Below are 17,500 nucleotides of genomic sequence, written 5' to 3'. Positions count from 1 at the left end.
CAAAATTTTTCATCTACCAGTGAACAAACATTTATTAAGCACCTACTATGAGCCAATTTGGGCATCTGAGTAGTGCAGTGGATAGAATACTGGGCCTAGAATCAGGAAAATCTGAGTTCAAATGTGACCCCAGACACTAGATTTGTGACCCTGGATAAATCATAACTCTTATTTACTTCAGTTCCTCATATGTAAAATGGGAATATACTGGAAAAGGAAATGGCAAACTATTCCAGTATCTTTGTCAAGAAAAACTCAATGTATTTATCACAAAAGAGTCAGATACAACTGAAAAATTAAACAACTGGAGCAGATGCTGTGCTGAGCCCTGTGTATAAAGACAAAACTCAAATACTTCCTCTCCTCAAGGAGCTTATGTCTTCATGGGACTATTCAGCCACTATTTTCTCTCAATGATGCTGTCACCATTACATGGTGAATCTTACAATGGAAAGAAGTATTTTAGATATAACTTTAATCTTATCAATCCTGATGAAATTTAGTTTTTTATTATTATTATTTTAAATTTAGTATTAGTGGGTATCTGCATACATGATATTATTTGGGAGGTGCTGGGAAATTCAATTCAATTACTACTTTAAAAAGTACCACCAGCTAATTTTCTCTCCAAAACAGTTGTTGGGTTTTTGGTTTTGGTCATTTCTAAACAGAGGCAGCATGGCCTAGTAGATAACCCTTGAATTTGAATTTGTAGATAGCTACTTGAGTATGAAATCAGGCAGAAAGACCATACTTGAAACCCTTCTAACACTTGCTGAGTTACTTTGGAATAGTCACTCAAACTCCCTGTACCTCACATATATCCTGAAGATTTTAGGATAGTTTACAATCTTCATTAATGGAGGAATTTGCCATACATGAGTACCCTCATGTGGAGGAAATTATAGATCTCTGTATAAAATGATGCAGACAAAGCAAGGAATGAAAGAAGTAATTTGAGTAATCTGAGTAATTCTTGCTTCTTAGACCATAATAGCAAGATCCTTACAGGTGATACTTATACATCATTATGTAAACCAATTTCTACTACTTGTGTCTTCTCTCCAAGATTTCCTTTCTAAGACCCATTTTACTTGGAAATGGAACAGGTGGCTACCTGCACGGTGTGGGAGTTGATATCCTAGTAGAAGGAAACAACATGCATTTAGTTAAGTAAATCTAAAATATACACAGTAATTTGGAGTTGGGGGGAGAGCCCTTATAACTACAACATTAGGAAAGACTTCATAGTGTAGGAACTTATGCTTGAATTGAACCATGAAGGGATTCTAAGAAGTGGACATGAAAAGGTAGTGTATTCTGGACATGAGGGACAGTGCACGCAAATTTCCAGAGGTGATAGATGAAATGTTGTATACAAAGAATAGCAAGAATCCCATCAAGGGCCGAGTTGGTAGAATTGGGAAGACCAGTAATATGAGACAAATCTAGAAAAACAAATCAGAGATATTTTTGAGTCTTCATGCTACTCAAGCTTGAAACTATGCTAAGAGTTTTGGAATTCCCTGTATATTTGGGCAGATGTATAAAGAATGAAATAGAGAAGAGAGTTTTGAGAGAATGTTCCCAGATGGAAAATAATGAAGCTGTAACATCAGAATGGTTATTGGAAAGAGACTTGAAGAAAAGTAAAGAACTGTGAATAGCTCTGATATTTTGAATTTAGGTGCTTTGGACAGAAGTAAAGAAGATAAAAATGGGTGCTTTGGGGAAAAAAATGATTATCAAATGCCTTGCTGAAATCCAGATATGCTCAGGTTGTACAGCATTGTCTTGATTTACTCCCTCCCCAAAATATCTCTACTACCGCTATCAGATTTCTTTGAGTCAAAACTTTTTTTAAAATACAGGTGCCTCTCAGGCTTTTTTTATGAAATTGTTATGTAATTAATTCTTATGTAGCCTTCTAAGCCATTGCAACATTTTTGTTCTTCAGTTGTTTTCAGGCCAGACTTTTTTTGGCCATTTTCTTCGTATTTCATTTTACAGATAAAGAAATTGAAGGTTAAACTTGCTCAGGGTCACACAGCTAGTGTCTGAAGCTGAATTTGAACTTAGATCTTCCTTACTGACACTATTCAGGTACCATCTGTGTAAATTCACTTTACATTATAACACATTACAACTAAATCATATTAAAGTATGAATAAAGAGATACCAGATACTACAACCAGCCGACATTTATTTAGGTACAAAAAGGGTTTTTATCCTGTCTCTTTGATCCTTAAAAAGACCCAATGAGGTAGATAAGATATTACTATCCCCATTTTATAGATGAAAGAAATGAGTTTCAGGATGATTAAATGACTTCCCAAAGACACAGCTAGCAGAATGGCAGAAACAGGACTTGATCTCCAGTTTTGGGGATGCAACATTTTTACTTTTATTCATCTTTGAAATTTGGAAGTCTTATATGGGGGAGAGATACTTTCTTTCTCTTTTCCTTTCCTCCTAATTTTCTGAAGTCAGTGAAAAGAATACTATTTAACTACTTGCTTCTCTCTAGGGCTGTGGCCCTAGATTTCAATTTTTAAAAGTTGATAACATTTGATTATTATACATAAATATATAATACATATAAAAATATATATAATGCATTGATATACATAATGTTTGATTATTATATATAAATCACTTTATTGAACAATCTTTCTCATAACTTTCTGTAATTTGTGCAATTGTGATTAAGGGACTTTATATCTTTCTACTCATTATTTACCATTTTTTAATAAAAAAGATGTTTTGTTTTAACAACTAAGTCATCTGGAGCCAACATTGCCATTGTACATAACCTGAATTATATTGTTTTTAATGTTATTATTTCTATTTTAAAGTTGTTGTGTAAATTCCTTTGATTCTGCTTTCCTCTTTATCAATTTATGGAAGTCTTTTCAAGTGTTTCTGAATTCTTCATATTTATTCCTTATGGTGCAATGATATTCCATTGCATGCATATGCCACCTTGTATTCAACTATTTTCCAGTTGAATGTTATTTGTTTTGTTATGGTGATATAGTTGCAGTACAGATATAAGTCATAGAAAATACTGACATTATTTGCCATCACTTACTATATCAATGATTGTATCATTTCATGTCATTAATCAATTGTTTCCTCCCAAACTCTGAGTTTTACTTTGTATCCATATACAGTGTCTGTGCAAGATTTATGTACTGATGGGCTAATTTAAAGGATTGTAATCTGTCATGTGATTATCTGGATGATATCTGGATAATCATCATTAATTTATTTTTTCCTGTGTGGATTACTGGACACATTTCTTTTGAGTGGACCTTACTGAAGAATCTGCACTAATGCAAGATAATGGTTGTTTGATACTATTGAGAGAAATAACTATTTCTCTTTCATATTAATAGCCAATTGTTAAATTGGTAAGACCCAAGTTTTTTCCCTATTTTATTTTCTTGTCAGAAATCCAGTCTCTCAAGGATAGGACTGATGGAAGTTAGGATTAATATTCTCCCTATTCTGGGTATTGGTACTCCACCCAACTAGATCAGACTTTTAATCTAAAATGAATTCCTGATCTTTGCTAATTCACCACCAAGATGGTGGATCCTCTGTCTAGGTTGCCTATGGCTGTGGTTGGTCTTCCTGTAGTCCCTGGATATAATATTACCCTTTCTGCCTTTCATTATAATAGATCTACCTGTCATTGATTGTTAACCAATCAAAATTGATTGCCACCCTCTGGAACACTCAGTTTTTGCAAGGGCATATAAGCTAGGAGCCCACTATCATGATTCTTGTCTTTGGTCTGAGAGAAACCAACTGACCATTCCTATTGTTAACAAATTTTAAATAATCTTATTAATAAATTATTAATAGGATATTAGCATTATTAATTATTTATACTAATTTATTGTGTTGATTTATATTGTTTAATATAAAATAAATAATAATTCATAAATAATTCTTTCAAACTTTTTAAAACAATACTCTATCTGTCATTCAAAAATTGGAGTTTCTGGAGAACCTCACATTGTGAGCATCTTAATATTTACCTTGGACTGTTTATTCCTCTTCTCCTCATTAGGATAAGTTTTTAGAACCTCCAAAGACCAATGGCTACCCACCTACTGCCCCACTTCCTAATTCCAGAAGAGTTAATTCACTCCTCTTTGGATTCTGCCCTGAGCTTGAGCTGATCTGAAAACTTACCTCAACCTCCTATGTATCTAATTTACCCTAGAACTTGGTTTACATCCAGTCATCATCTGAACACCAGGGCCTATACAGGATGGACATCTTTCAAACTATCTTTCTGCCATTTATATACACACTGCTTTTTTCTTTCCTCTCATTTCTTCCACATGTTATTTTTATATTGGAAACCAATACAACAGAAAAGGAAATGATGTGACTATCCATTGTCCTATCACCTTAATACTTATTCTTTTTTGTATTTTCGACTCCTTAGGCAGTCTGGTAAAGCCTGTGAGTCCCTTCTTAGAATAATATTTTTAAATGCATAAATTGAAAGGTAGAAGATTTCTAAGGAAATAAATTATATTGGAATATTAAAAATTATTAGAATATTAAAATAAAATATAATATAAAATTAGAATATTAAAAAATGCCAAGTTTATGAACCCCATATTAAAAAATCCCCTCCCTGCACCAAAATTCCCTTTGCTGGCCTCTATTTCCATTTATTTTTAGTTATTGTTGAGATGTTGAATTGAGAGTCATATTCAGCTTTCTGTGATCCCACTTGGGTTTTTCTTGGCAAAGATACTGGAGTAATATGTTATTTCATTCTCTGATTCATTTTACAGATAAAGAAACTGAGGCAAACAGGGTTAAATGACTTGCCCAGGGGAACACAGCTAATAAATATCCAATGCCAAATCTGAACTCAGTTCTTTCTGACTTCACGACCAATGCTCTATCTGCTGTACCACCTAACTGCCTCATTTACAAATACCTATATTTATATCAATATAGATATAATGTATATATATTGTATATGTGCATACACGTGCATATATAATATATTAACATATATACTCTTCCTTTTAGAATGCTTGAAGTCAGGATTTATTTCATTTTGCATCTGTGTTTCCAGGACCTGGCACATTAAGAAATATGTATTGTTTGATTTATAGGGAAAGTCTTTCTGTCCTTATTTTGTGGAGGAATCATTGATATTTGTGTATGTGTGTGTCTATATATATAGACATGTAGACATACATATACATACATATATACACGTATATACCCATATGTATATGCACATATATACACATGTATACAACATATGTATATATGATAAGATTTTATTACACGTAATTTCTTTAAAATTTCAAAAATTTTGGAGAAAAATCTATATTTTGGAGAAAAAAATCTCAATCATAACTGAAGTTTTGTCTTCTATAAAATATCAAAAATAGCAGAATTGATAGGAAGATGTGAGTTCAGCTCTAGTTTCTAATATATAATGGCTTAATGACCCTGACATCAATAAATTTATTAATATAATCTGGGGGGGGCGGGGCAAGTCTAGTTGTTGATCTGCATTGGCAGAGGAAATCGGGAGGGGTGTCAGCTTAGACAGCACTACCCTCATTGTTCAGCCCAAAAGGCTGGTATCCGAAATGGATGATCCTGCTGTGAATTATAAGCAGTCTTTGAGAGAAGACAGATTCTCAATCAGCAGCCAGGACAGTGGTGGTTTTTCAGTCTGAAGCAGTCTTTTTGGCCACAAACACTCTTAACCAACAAACCTCTATTCCTCCAGACCTCACTTATCCCCATCCCATTTTTCCCTCCAGCTATATGTTACTTGGGAATTGACACCAGATATGTTTACTATTCCTGAAGAGTCATTTATATCGGTATTACTACAGTAAATTCTTTACAAAATAAAAATCAATAGTCACCGACATACTGAGTAGTGAGGAAAATAATTGTTTATGGCACTCAGCTTAAGCTGTTCTGGTAATCACGTTGAAAAATACAATATTTATTCATTAGATCAAATTTAATGAGGCCTCCTGGCAGTAATTATAAAAATTACTGTAGCAGTAAATTACTAATGAGTTGTGATGTGCTTCCTACCTGTGAGGAAGGACTGGAGGTTGAAAAAACCTGATATCCAAGCAAGGGAGGGAGAGAAAGATCTAGAGCTGGGTTTCATTGAACTCTCAGCAGCTCAGCAAAGAGTGAGAATATACAAAAGCTATAAAACTAAAATAGAAGGAAAAAAAAGAGAGAGTTCATAACCCAGGGTATTTCTCAATCATTTCCCATTCAAATATGATCAGAATTATAGAATTCTTTCCTCAAAGGTGAATATCCCTGCAGAGATGCAGCATTTCTGGTAGCATCAGAGCACCCAATGATTGTAGAGGATACCTAAGAAGTTGGAAGCTGATTTCAAACAAATATCTTTATCACATGAAAGCCTAACTGATCGCTGAGCTACTATTCCTCTATGTCTTTTTCTTTTTTAAAAAAAAATTATTTATTTTATTCTGGACTTAAGAAAAAAAAAAAAAACAAGCATTTCCATAACACAGAATAGAAAAAAAGATGATTATACATAAAACTGAAAATCTATTACCTAGAACTTGTTGTTCTTTTTAAATATATAACAATTATCATGTACCTTTTTTTTTCTTCCCTCCCTTCACTTCTTCCTTCCAAGAGATGGCTACCATTAGACACAAATATATAAATATATGTAGAACCATTCTATCCATACTTCTATTTATCAGCTCTGTCTTTCTCTGAATATAAATAGCATCTTCCTTCATAGGCCCTTTGTAGTTAAGTGGGGTATTTGTAATAGTCAAAATGACTTAGTTGCTCAAAGTTGTTCTTAAAACAATATTGAAGAGAACATTAGAGTAATAATTAGAAGCTATTTTGCACAAATATATGCCTAAAGCAATATTGTTGGTACTGTATACAACCTTCTTTTGGTTCTGCTTATTTTGCTCTATGTGTCTCTTGTAAAACTGTTCTCTTCATGTTCAATTTAATAAACGTTTATTATAGCTTCATTTATATGCAAGGTCCTATGCTAGGGACTGGGGTATATGTATAAGTGTGCAAATGATTTATTTGCCAAATGCTAGAAAAGATCCCAAAGATTTTTGGTCTTATTCTGTACTTTTTCAAATATTGTAGTTGGTGTGGGTTTAGTTCCACACAAAGGATCAGAACAGGTTGAAGCTATGATTCCTCTATTTATAGAAGACAGCTAAGTGTTTTTGTGTTTGGCTTTTTGGCTTTTTTTTTTTTTTGCTTTTGTTTTTTTAGTATACCTGTAATTAATTTTGATTGAAAATTTGCACTTAAAAAAAAAAAAAGGACCTGAAATATACACAGATCTGGAAGCAGGCACAGCTTAGAAAGAAATGTATATTGGGCAAGTTCGTTTAAAAGGTGAAACCTTAACAAGGTAAAGACCATCACAGCTTTGTTGAGCAGTTTCTATATTAAATTTTAGAAGTTCAAAGCTATCACAGGGGAAACCAAACCATGTATAGAACACTGCAATTCAGTGGTAAAGCATGACCTCCAGGGAACTAACAAAGCCAGATCAGATCTTCCCACCACCACTACAGGTCCAGGAATAAGCACGTAAAGCAGATGAGATGTTTTGCAAAGCATTCGTCTCAAAAGCCAAGGAAAGAGGTGCGTGTCTCTGAATGGCAGGTGGGCTCCTAAAGTGACAGCTATCTATTCCCGTAGTGCCTGCCTATTGTCTACCCCACACATAACACCAAGAGGATTTTTATTTAACTTTGTGAGTTCTGACAGCATCTCAGAATGTCGTGTTCAAAGTGGGTCCAGCCCCCTCCTCTCATAGGGAGGGCACAATGACATTAGAGTGTGAAATTTTTCTTTAATTGCTGTTCCTTGAAACTTAGATTGTCAGGTTTGTGGGCTTGTCAGACTAAAGTATTGAGATTGTCATTATGTATTATATCACTAGAATATGATCATTGTATATGAAACTAATGAGTAATATTGTACTTAGTGGGGGGACTTAAGGCACAGTAACTTTATAAACCTTTGGGAATGTGGGAACAATTGCTATGTTCCCAGAAGAGAAAGATGACTAGAAAAAAGGGCAAAAAACCTAAGCCCTGGCTTTTCCATGTAGTAACAGGATAATCCTGACTGTATGGCAAATCCTTCCATTTTTGCCTCAGTTTATTTAATGTAATATGCAATATTATATTATATAATATTGTAATATGGAATATTACATTATATAATACTGTAATATGTAATAATAGCTGCCTACCTCATATGGATGTTATGAACATCAAATAAGATAATGCATATAAAGCAATATTGTCACCTATTTTTATTATGAAATGGAATGTACAGAATTTTAGCCAGTAGGAAGGTCAGCAATAATCCCTTTTTGAAGAAGGGAAGGGTTATTATTAGATAAGTGCAGTGTTTATAAGCCTAAGTAACCAAAGGAGAGACAGACAGAGACAGAGACAGAGAAAGAGAGAGGAGGAAGAAGAAGAGAAAGAGGAGGAGGAGGAGGAGGAGGAGAACAGGAGGAAGAAGAGGAGGAGAAGGAGGAAGAAGAGGAGGAGAAGGAGGAAGAAGAGGGGAAAGAGGAGGAGAAGGAGGAAGAAGAGGAGGAGAAGGAGGAGAAGGAAGAGAAGGAGATAGAAGAAGAGAAGGAAAAGGAGGAGGAGGAAGAGGAGGACAAGGAGGAGAAGGAGGAGAAGGAAGAGAAGGAGATAGAAGAAGAGAAGGAAGAGGAGGAGGAGGAGGAAGAGGAGGAGAAGGAGAGAAAGATCAGAATGTGTTTATGTGTGGAGCAGATAGATGATATCTTGCATCTGGTAGGTTGTCAATAGACATTTGTCATGTAAATGAATATTCCTCAATATTTTGCCACTGAATTAATCATAAGATCATAGATTTAGAGCTGGGAGTGACCTTAGAATCCATTGAATCCAACCTCTCCTACTTTTCCTTTATAGAGAAGGAAACAGGTAGAGAGGGATTAAGAGACTTGCCCAAGGTCACACAGCTATTAAGTGCTTTAGGGAGGATTTGAATCCAGGCCTTCCTGATTGCAGCTCAAGCATCCTATCAGTTACACCATGCTACCTCTTGATTTCATGAGCACTTTTTAAGAGCCTACTATGTGCTCATTACTGCTTGACAGGAGGATCTAAATACAAATCAGATCATGTCTGAATAAATTAGAAGCATTTTGGAAGGAAATATCTGGGGCTTTTAGTCTCAGCTTAGAAAGCCCATCTTCATCCTTCAGCAAAGTCAAGAAGCCCAAACACTTGCTCTTCAGCACTTGACATGCTGAAGGGGGTTTTGTTTTCAAGTCCTGGGCACCCAAATATCTCTTAGATCTCCATTTAGAAAAGAGAACAGATTAGAAAGCAAAGGGGCTTTAAGTCCAAACCCAAGTACTAACCTGCACTAAATTCCTGCCTCTGGTGTCTCATTGAGATGTGGAACTGACGCACTGTCAATTAAAGAGCCTGGGATTGAAGGCAGAGGACCTAGGTTAGAATCCTAGCTTTCCCATATAATGTAGTGTGAGCTTAAACAAGTCCTTTCATCTGGCCTCAGTTTCCTCATCTACAAAATGGGAATACGAATATTCTATCTACCTTGTCCTGTGGTTGTCAGAAATACAGGAAGCATCTGTGACGATTTCTGGGATGGAACTCTCAAGGTGGGGACACACAAGCCCTGAGATTGAAGACTAAGGGGTTAGAAGATTTTCTTATTGCCATAGCAAACGTGCTGTGAAAAGTGCTTTGGGAGCTGCAGAGCATTAAATGAGCACTATGTGGATGCTATTGATAGCTAATATAGAGAACTTTGTTAATATCATTTGATTTTCACAACTCTGTGGTAGCTATTCTCTCCATTTCACAGTTGAGGAAACTAAGGCAGGCAGGGAGGTTAAGTGATTTCAAGGTCACATAGGAAGGATTTAAATTTGGGTCTTTCTGGCTTTATATCCAGTATTCTACTATATTATCTAACTGTCCTGGGTTCCATAAGCTTTTCCTACTGGTATAAAAACGTTTACTAGAGGTTGCTAAATAGCAGAGCGGAGAGCACCCTGGATTTAGAGGCAGAAAAACCTGAATGCTGTGTGACTTTGGATAAGTGACTTAACTTCTCTTGGCATCAATTTTCACATCTGCAAAATGAAGATAATACTAGCATCTACCTCCCAGGATAATTGTGAATATAAAATGAGATAATAATTGTAAATTGCTTTGTAAGCCTTAAAGTTTTATATAATAATGCTATTACTATTGTTGTTGCTGCTTTATTATTATTGCAATGTATCTATCATCCAGAATTGGCTAGAATATGATGGATTTTTTTGGCTCTAGCAACTCATCAGCATCGAACAACTGTAATTTGCATCACTTTGGGCACCCAGAAGGATTTTTTGAAGCAACAGATGGAGTCAGGATTAAAAGCATAACCCCAAAGAGCATAACTCTCTTAAGTGGGACAGTTACTGTGAAGCTTTTTACAACTCCTATTGGTGAAAGCATTAGCTCTAAAATCTTGTCCCATCAATAAGTAAGCATTTGGTGTTCACTTTCCCTGAATGATTGGGCTACTTTAGGGGAGATGCAAACAAGTGTAAGACCTGGTCTGCCCTCAGTACTTCTAATTCAGTCAGAGAGATAAAATAGAATCACTAGAAAATTGAAATTGTAACCCAAGAATTAAAAGCAGTGAATGAAATGTAAGAAGGCAGTGTTTGCTTTCAGTTGCCATATGAAGTTTTTCTGAGATCAAAGCAGGCAGAGACCACATTGAATAGAGAGAGCTTGAAAAACTTGAGAGAAGGCAAAGACCTTGAGCTGGGTAGGATTTAGGCAGAAAGGAAGAAGAAAGGTCTTTGAGATAGGGGTGGGAAATGGATCAAGAATATCATGAAGGAAGAATGCAGGGTATGTATAAGGGTATAAAGAGATGCCAGTTTGGCTGGGATAGAGATTTTTGTGCCTTCAATTAGTGTGAAATAAATTTTGAAAAGTAGATTGAGTCAGTCTGTGGAAGATCCTGAATGCTGGGATAAGTGATTTGTTCTCTAGTTTGTAGACAATGGGGAGCTTTTGAAATTTTATGAACAGGGGAAACATAATGAACATGGCAGTTTAACATGATAATCTGGTGATGTTGTGTAAAATGGATTTGAGGGAACCTAAATCTAGGGAGGCAAAAAGCATATGCCCATTTGACTTTTTAATGCACTAGGTGTAAAACTTTATGCCTTTTCTTCTTTTTGAATTTCTCCAAGTGCCATATGTTTCAGGAGTAAGTCGGAGAACTGAGAAAGATGAAATTAACCATTTTAGAGCAAGCATGCTCCTGATTTGGGGAAGGAACGGGAATAAAGGGAAAGGGAGTTTGCTTAGCATTCCTGTTGATTGTGTCTGTAATCTAGCACTTAAGAATTTGCTCATAGAAAATGTGGAAGACAAGGAGGAAAAAAAAAAAGAGGAGAGTGAGAAAGGATTAAGAGTGAGGAAGAGGAAGAGAACATCATGAGGAAGAATAGAAAGGGAAGAAAAAAGGGGCAGTTCAGTCTTGATCAGAGCAAACATGTGTCTTGAGTGTAGATGGATGCCATATTTTATTGTGAAGAATGAAGATTTCAAGTATAATTTGATGTTCACCTTTTTTAACTCCACAGGACCACAAAAACAATCCAAGTATTATATGAACATTCATTTGGGTACTTGGCTAATGAAATTTTATCTTCTAAAATGTTTAGATTTTATTTTCATACTGAAAGTCATAATCCTAGTCCCTCTCCCCCAGCTCACTGTGTCAGGGGCATCTATGTGATTTTATGACAATTATTTTGGCCACTGCATGTGTCAGAAGACATACAATTTTGTGAAGTACCCTGCTTGATGAGAGAGAAAAATTATTCATTCTGATCCAAGGTTACAATATTAAAACTTCATTTAGTATGTAACTAGGAAACAATGACTGCATTTAATAGTCAGTGACCAAGAAAGCATCATTTTTTTTTTTTGGACTGGTCAAACCATGTTTGATTTAAAATGTGTTCCTTTTTTGATTCTTCTCAACGATGCAGTGGTTCAAGGCAATTCCAATAAACTTGGGAAGGAAAATGTCAATCACATCCAGAAAGGACTATGGAGACTGAACGTGGATCAAAGCATAGTTTTGTTTGTTTTTGTTGGTTTCTTTCTCTTTTGTATTTTCCCCCCTTTTTGGTCAGATTTTTCTTGCATAACATGATAAATATGGAAATATGTTTAAAATGATTGCAAATATTTAACCTATATCATCAGATTGTTTGCTATTTTGGGGAAGGGGTAAGTAAGGGAGGGAAGAAGAGAAATTTAGAACACAGTCTTACAAAAGTGAATGTTGAAGACTATCTTTATATGTATTTGGGAAAATAAAATACAGAAAAAAAATTTAATGTGAAAAATAAAGAAAGAAATTGTGTTCCTTTACATCTAGCTAAGAAAGTTTTTCCTTTTCTGCCTACATGGTTGGAAGATCTGTCTTTTCCCAAAGATGCATTTATAGTCTCTGAATATAACAATAGATGTGTGATATCCACAAGATTATAGAATTTTGAGCAGCAAGAGACCCTAACCCACATAACTGGATAAAAAAAGGAAACTGAAACCTAAAGGAGTGGAGTGATCCACCCATGATCACATTGGTGTTAAGTGGAAAACCACACATTTAGAGTTGTAAAGGCTGTTGATGTCATTGGGCCCAAAACTCTCTTTTTATTGATGAAAAAACTAAAGCACAGAGAGATTAAGGAATTTTCCAAAAGTCTAGTAAGTATTTATTAGTCTAGATAATAAATGTCTGAGGCAGGATTTGAGCTAAGGCTTCCTGACTCCAAGTACAATACTTTATCCACAATGATTCTTGTTGATGTTCAGTTTCTGACCCTTCAAGACCTCATTTTGGGCCTTTCTTGGCAAGATTACTAGAGTGGTTTGCCATTCCCTTCTCCAGCTCATTTTTACAGATAAGGAAACTGAAACAAAGGATTAAGTGATTTGTCCAGGGTCACACAGCTAGTAAAGGTCTAATTTGAACCCAGAAGTCAGAAAGTCTTTCTGACTGCAAGCCCAGCGCTCTGTCCACTGTGTCACCTAATTCCCATACTGTGGGTCTTCTGCATCCAAATCTAATGTTATCTTCTACCCCTCAACATAATTTCTCAAGAAAAAGAGAATTTGTACAACTACTCTAAGACAAACCAACAATTTTCACAGTTATATTCCATTCAATAACCTAAGATATCAATTCTTTGTTCATCATTCATCTCTACTGCTCCATAGACTGAATAGTAGTCAATGCCTAAAAATGTCCTCATTTTTCCTGCCTTGACTAGAGAAGCATTTTGTGTGGGTAGGTTGGTGCCTTATATATTTTGTGAATATTATTTATAAAGAATTAACTTGCATCTAGCCTTCATGTCCACTGATTTAGTTTAAACATAGATATTATTCCACTTGTTTTCCCTGGATAGATTTCTTATTCCCCCATCCCTAGTTACCTCAGATATTAGTTATTGGAGCTGGGGTATATTGTACATGATTAGTATTCCTCCTACGTATGACACAGCTTTTCTAACCTGTACTTCTAGCAGATTGCATGCTCTGATTTTCTGAGAATTTTAGACCAGAGGGAAAGTAGTACTCGCAGATGGTTTGAACTACCGGCATAACCAAAACATCTGAGCAAATGAGCTCTCGGAACTCACTTTAAAATGCAGAAACAAGGGTGTGTTGGGGAGAGAAAATGGAAGAAGAGGTAGAAAAGAGAGAGGAAACAGGATGGAAACTCACCAGTCCTTCAAAGGGCGCTGTTGGACCCAGAGTGTCCATGAGGGCGGCCACACAGATGCACCCACGGGTTCTCTGTCCTTTGCATTCAGACACACGCTCTTGGGTGACTTTTTGAGCTCACGAACAAGTATGATTTAAAGAGCCATCTGTGTCTGTCACATGCACACACCGGTCTGTTCTTTGTGGATGCGGCTTGTAGGAGCTGTTGAGAACTGGCCTTCTTTGTCCCATACACAGCAGACTGTTGTTGGGGTTTTTTTCCCTCTACTAAATTGAACCACTCCTGTCCCTAATTGTGTCACTCCTGCTGTCTCCTCCCAGCTATCACAGACTGTTCAACGGTGGCCAATTGTGGTTCGCGGTGTCCTTGAAGCCTTCTTTCAGGCGGCATTCAATGGCTCTCCTTCAGCTTCCTACACAGTGGTGATCATATCCCAGGGTCACCTATTCTCCTCCTAGGACCGGCCCAGTGTGGCTCAAATGGTAATGAACATGGCTTCCAACAGGCAGACCCACTCACATACACACAGGCTTTACAGCCCTCCTAGCTTAGGCCACTCTAAAAAGATTTTGTTATTTGTGGCCTTTTCCCCTCCACTAGAAAAAATTTTCATCTCTCATTCTCTGTGGTTGATAAATACTGGGCGAGTTAAAAGGGCCCGAGGCAGACCACAAATGTACACAACCGGGCACCTACCCGGCAACTTGCCTCTGCCAGGATCTTCAATCCTGAGGCACAGGCCCAGGGATTTCTTCATCCTTTCAGAAATTTACTCCCCTTCTTGGCTTGATATAACCCGGGCTCACTGTTGCTTTTTTTAGTTAGATATTTTCTTGATGAGGCAGGAGGATTATGCCTTCATCTTCAGGCTCTCAGCCAGTGAGGGCAAATAGTTGATGCAGATGAGATTTGGAGGTAGAGGTGTAAGTTAAGAGCGCTGGACAAATGTCTGAGAAAACTAACAACAATAAGGCATCTGGGACTGATGCAAAGAATACCCATTTGGCAGATGATTATGAAATTTTCCTAACCCACGTGGAGACTAAAAATGACAGAAGTTGAACATTTTTGTCCGTGATTATTCTAAAGGGTTATTTTCTTTCCAGAGGTTTGGTGAAGCCTTAAAACATGATTGACTTTGCAATGTTTGGTATTAAAATAAGAGTGATCTGTTGTTATCAATTATTACAAGTGGTTTGACATCTGTCTATTTCGGTGTTGTTGTTATTGTTCCAAAAGCTTGACACTTTCTCTTATTCACATGGATCTTTTTAATCTTAAACTTGAGAGAGAGAGACAGAAAATGAGAGACACAGAGAGAGACATACACACAGAGACAGAGAGAGAAAGAGGCAGACAGACAGAGATAGAGACAGACAGACAACGTGTGTGTGTGTGTGTGTGTGTGTGTGTGTGTGTGTGTTTCTGGTTTGCACTGATCTTCTCATACTTGGTCCTATCCTGCCTCACTGTGTGGTAGAAAGGCTGATGCTTGTTCATGCCCATCAGGTACACAGAGTGCTATGTATGTGTTTTGTTTTTTTCCTGCCCAGATTTCATTTCCAGATTGTTGGAAAATTTCCTCACAGACCATTCACTTTTTCCAATTCATAGGGGAAAAATATCTGTGGCTCAAGTAGTCTGCTTGAGTGAAGTTGTTGTAATGTCACTCCTTTCACTTGACTGACAAGCACCTTCATGAATACATACAGTGCATTCCTTTCTGTCCTAATCCATGAATATCACTGCACTTGTTTTCTAGCCCCCCTCATTCCCCAAGTCTCTTCTTGCTGTACATGCTTTCATTTTTTTTTCATTTTTTTCATTTTTCAAAGTATCAGTGAAGTGGGTGACAATAGTTCCCTAACTTTCATTACTGGGATTTAGTGGTCTAACCAGTTAGTTTATTGTTTTGAAGGAAAAAATTAAATAAAATATTTGGGGAGAGGGGAGTAGGGCAGAGGAAACCCTGATCAAAAATGATTCCTAGAGTTGGATGTCTGTTGCAAAAGAGATTTTTTTTATTAGTGTTATGCTTGTTTCCATCAGCTTTACCCATTTCTGCCAGCTTAGAATCAACAGGAATAGATTTTTTTCTTTGATGGAGGGATGCCAGATCTTTTTTTTAGAGGTATTAAATCCTAGGGGAGTCATTTACTTTTCTTGCACTCCATAGCTACAACACGCTATGTTCCCATCCTTTTAGCCAAGAAGATTTACCTTTTCTATCAGAAAGGTTTTCAAATATTGCTTTTTTAGCCCATCATTTTCTAAAGCACTTGCCTTTCCTAATAAACTAAGAAGATATAGTACATGCTTACCTCCAAAAACTTACACCAACCAAGGGCTATCTAGATAAGTGGGAAGGGGAGATGGGGATGAGAATGGGGAGGAGGAAGGCAGGAAGAAAAATGAAAAGGATAAAAGAGAGAAGACCTAGGACTCAATTGAATCCAAGTCTCACTTGGGCCAACCCATGCTTCTGTTTACTATCCAGCTGCAGGGTTAAGTCAGTACAATCACATTCAGAATACTTGCCTTATAGGCTTGAAGTCAGTTTGTTTTTGTGTTGTTTGAAGGACAACATAAAACAGAACAAAAATCCCAGCCAATGGCTACAGAATTGTAACTAAGCTAAGATGAGCAGAGCTTTGACCCAAAATCCAAATTTAGAGGATATAGAAAGTACTTCAGCAAAATAAAAAAAAAAATTCAAATTTAGTGCCTGTATTAATCAGTTATGTTGATTTCCCTCACCTTTGTTTTAATACTATTTATTATAGGGAATAGTTCTCAGGAACAGGGGAGGATACTGGGGGGAAAACTATGGTGATGTAGGAAAGATATCAGTAATAACTTATTTTAAAAACAAATAGAAACCCACTGTAAGACCCACTTCTTTTACCTGGTAACTGAATCCTAAGGATGGCCCTAAATAGTCACTTAGTTCACATCCTTCTCAGGGCATTATTTTTACTGCCCCAAGAGAGACAAAAAAAAAATTGCTTGAGATAGCCTAGCTGGCTCCTCAAGACATGAACGCAAATTAAATTAGAAAAATGTTTCTTCTTTTCTTTCCCTTTACCCAAGGCCAGTGATATAGGAAAGAAATATACCAAGGAACAAGGCTTAAGAGTAGCGCCTTTGTATTTGTTTTGGGCAGAGGAATTTCATTTCTTCCTTGTGTTCTCTCTGTTTATTATTACTATTTTTTTTGCCCCTGGAAAACTGTTGGCATTAGAGACAGACAAGTTGAGTTGTCTGATATTACTGGAGGAATTATTACAGGCTTTATGTTATAGCCCCTGATGTAACTTATGACTGATCTTACATCAATTCAGACATCAATCTCTGGACTGCAATGCTGTAGCATTATGAGTTCTTATGCCCCTCCTTTACTGAATCCTCTGCTCCCATCAGTGTGGGTTGATGTAAGTGAAAGCCTAGCTAAGCTGAAACAATGAAGGCATCTCTCAGACTTGCATATTAGTGAGTGTAATGGCCTGAGAGTGGTTTGTGGTACCAGTAATGCCAGGCTAAGGAGAACTGTCCAAAATTGGAGAGGAAAGAAGGACATTCACCAGGACAAGGCACCCAGATTGTTCGTGTTACACGTTTT

The sequence above is a fragment of the Antechinus flavipes genome, chromosome 3, assembly GCF_016432865.1.
Source record: "Antechinus flavipes isolate AdamAnt ecotype Samford, QLD, Australia chromosome 3, AdamAnt_v2, whole genome shotgun sequence".
NCBI classification, from domain to species: Eukaryota; Metazoa; Chordata; class Mammalia; order Dasyuromorphia; family Dasyuridae; genus Antechinus; species Antechinus flavipes.
Note: the sequence above shows the minus strand (reverse complement) of the source record.